The sequence below is a fragment of the Cherax quadricarinatus genome, chromosome 95, assembly GCF_038502225.1.
Source record: "Cherax quadricarinatus isolate ZL_2023a chromosome 95, ASM3850222v1, whole genome shotgun sequence".
Taxonomy (NCBI): Eukaryota; Metazoa; Arthropoda; class Malacostraca; order Decapoda; family Parastacidae; genus Cherax; species Cherax quadricarinatus.
The window spans coordinates 8,344,914-8,348,532 of record NC_091386.1 but is presented as its reverse complement, the minus strand read 5'-3'; positions in this window follow the sequence as shown (position 1 = coordinate 8,348,532).

The window sequence follows — 3,619 nt, the reverse complement described above, 5'->3', positions numbered from 1 at the left end:
AATTAATGTCTCTGTAGTACTGTGTGGTCATCTTATTTTTTCAGATAAGCAAAGATGTAAAAATAAGGATGTAAAATAAGCATCTTATTTTTTCTGACAAGGAAAGAGTTGAAAGGAAAAATGTAAATTGAGTTGGTTCTTTGTTAAATATCAATTTAACAAACTTTGGAAATATTGGACAAAATCCCCTGGGTGAATTGAATCAAAAATAATATAGAAACTCCATTGGTTACAGAATTGTCCATTATAGTTATGATCACGGAAGAATAATCTGATCGCTACCACAGTTGCCACTACCAGCCACTCACTTCTCTCTGTTAGCCCATTAAATAAAAAAAATTCTTCATTGGCTGTCTAGCTAAAGCAAGGTGATCATCTATCTTTCCAGAGGGGTTCTGTGTATTGTTATTTTTATGAGGGAGGGGCGATTAAACCCATAACAGTTATGCAGTGCCTGGGGAATAGGCACTCAGGTTCGATCCAAGAAATGGGAGGTCAGGCTCAATTTCTTTGAATACAAGGTGCTCACCATCATCAAAGAACCTCTCTCTTAAGGGAATAGGCAATACTTAGAATCGGATCCTGTTGTTATATTCATGGGGAAATGCTAAATCTGTATTGGTTATGCAGAGTCTGGATCAAGATCCCTTGCATCAAGGTCTTTCTCCCCATCCTGCCTCTCTTTGAAAGGCTTTAATCCCATGTTTGTTGAATTTAAGGAAATAACGTATTTATAAAGATTATTTGCGGCTTAATAAATATAAATGCATAAGTTCTTGATGACTGTGGTAGTGTACATAATAAAAGATAGAGTGAATGAAGAATAAAAACTCACAATACCATGGCAGGAACAATTCACCAAAAACCAGCGCTTAGAAGAAAAACCTTACCATGATGTTTCAGTCCATCCTGAACCATTGTCAAGACAGTGATGCAGGACACACTGAACCATTGTCAAGACAGTGATGCAGGACACACTGAACCATTGTCAAGACAGTGATGCAGGACACATTGAACCATTGTCAAGACAGTGATGCAGGACACACTGAACCATTGTCAAGACAGTGATGCAGGACACACTGTACCATTGTCAAGACAGTGATGCAGGACACACTGTACCATTGTCAAGACAGTGATGCAGGACACACTGTACCATTGTCAAGACAGTGATGCAGGACACACTGTACCATTGTCAAGACAGTGATGCAGGACACACTGTACCATTGTCAGGACAGTGATGCAGGACACACTGTACCATTGTCAAGACAGTGATGCAGGACACACCATACCATTGTCAAGACAGTAATGCAGGACACACCAAAACATCATCATAAGGTCCCTCTCCTAAGTTCAGATTTCTGGCGAAGTAAATTTGGTAAATACGTACTACATTCGAATTTCAGGTAGAAACACTTCGAGAACAGTTTTTTAACTTTAGTATATGATCTAAGATTTTTGTCTAAATTAATACATAAAAAACAATTACACTGAAAATCATTGTGTTCTAAGTACTGTGTTGTTTTAGATTATTTTCTCTCCCCCTAAAGATTTGTAAATACTGCATATGATGTCTGTATAACCATGTTAAGATAGTTATTGTTCGTTGGCAGAGGAGTTATATCCATGGTAACCTGAGCAAAATTGAATAGTGATCTGTATATGTGATATACAAGCCATTCATCTATAATATAGAGTGCGGTAAATAATACTTTCCCTCAAATGTGAAATAAAATTGAAGATTTAATTACTTGCAGCAGAATTTATTGTTATTGGGTTTCACATATGTAATAAACAGGTGTATTGTAGTTATAAATCATTATAAATTCTTTAAGAGACACTTTCTCCCTACAGTGTTGACACTTAATGAATACTGTACAAGAATGGCTTCTATACTTTAGTGTGTTGAGAATTTTGTTTAGTGGTACCTATGATATACTATTAACTGGTTAGATAAATTAAAGTCCTTGCAAATATTTTTTACCTATAAAAATTTATCCTTTATATAAAACAATAAACTTTTTTAGATGTCTCAAAAAGGCAAAGCTTAGGGAAAGTAGTAAGATTAATTTGAAACTATTTTGCATACCAACCAGAGATATATGACATGTAACCTCACTTCAGGGCACGTTTCCCAGTGTGGAATTTATATTCATCTGAAGACATGGGTAGGAGAAATGGCTAAGAATGTAAATATACAATTTGGTGTGCCCAAAGCAGAACATCTGCAAGACTTTTTTAAGTAAATATTGTCATTCTTGATATTTTTTGAATACAGCTTTCCAGCTCACTCTTCTGCCGCCTTCAATTTGGTCTCCTTGTGAACAATTCTGCGGTGTAATTTTCAGGACATTACTTGTATTCTATAACGAGGTACAAAATGCATTGGGGATTAAATAAATTGAGTTAATTCATCTGTAAAGTCAGAGGAATTAATAAAGTATAACTATCAATATTTTATTAATTATTATGTTCATACACAAATTTTTAGTTATATCCAGTTTGATTAAGTCCCAATTATCCGGAAGCTGATTAGCCAGAATTCTCCAGTATGTCTGTCTGGTAGTAGCTATATTATGCTGCCACTAGATGTAGTTACATTATTTTGGTGCAAGAATTTCATAGGAAAATCGGTAATATATTAGGGCACAAAAAAGATGAGGTAATAAAAGTTTGGGAGAACATTACATGAAGGTATTCACTATTACTTAAATAAAGTGGAGCATAATTATATACTCTATGCATATATTGTGCTATAAATAGTCTGTAATCCTTTCCAGTCTAATTTTGTATGTTGTTATCTTACTTACCTCTGAGATGATATCTGTAAATCCTTGACATAAAAGACCTCAATATAACAGACTGACTTCTGAAATAACAGACAAAATCCAATGGATAAATTTTACTTTTAACATGTTTTCATTGTTTATTGCAGTACATCTGTAAACTGTGTGTACATTATTATGTACATAGTAGAGTACTTTAGTGTTTTCTCAGCAATTTTTCAATATCCTGACTTAATGAACACTCGGAATCCTTCCTGTTAGTCCATTATATTGAGAGTTGACTTAAATGTAACTACTCCAGTGAGTCATGATGGAACTACCTCGGACTTAGGCTTTCCGGATACAAAGGACTATGTATTTTGTCCTAACATATCAAGAGAACTGATGAATAAGATCCATGTGCAACAAATCATCTTCACCTCTCCACAATTTTAGTCACCTCGGTATTCAACTGAAGAAATCTACTGCGTAGGTGAAGTATTTCAGAAAGAAATATAATAAAGTATTACACGTTCCTTATTCATCAGCTTGTCGATATTACACACGATTATTATGATGAGAGAACCATTGAACTTATTTCCTTACAGAAGCGAATTCATGCTTGGTTATGTGAAAATAATATGCCCTTGGGTTAATAAGTTGTTTTGAGCCAAAACTTGAGATCCTCTACATGTACTGTGTACTGATCAATAAAGACCTAATCAATACTTTTCCTGACTCCTGTGCTGTGATGTTATCGGCAACTCTACCTTAGAAACACTTATGAAATCTCATTATATGGTAAATGTCATTGATAAACTGTTGTAAACTAGACCTTGTAGCTTTATTTTGTTATT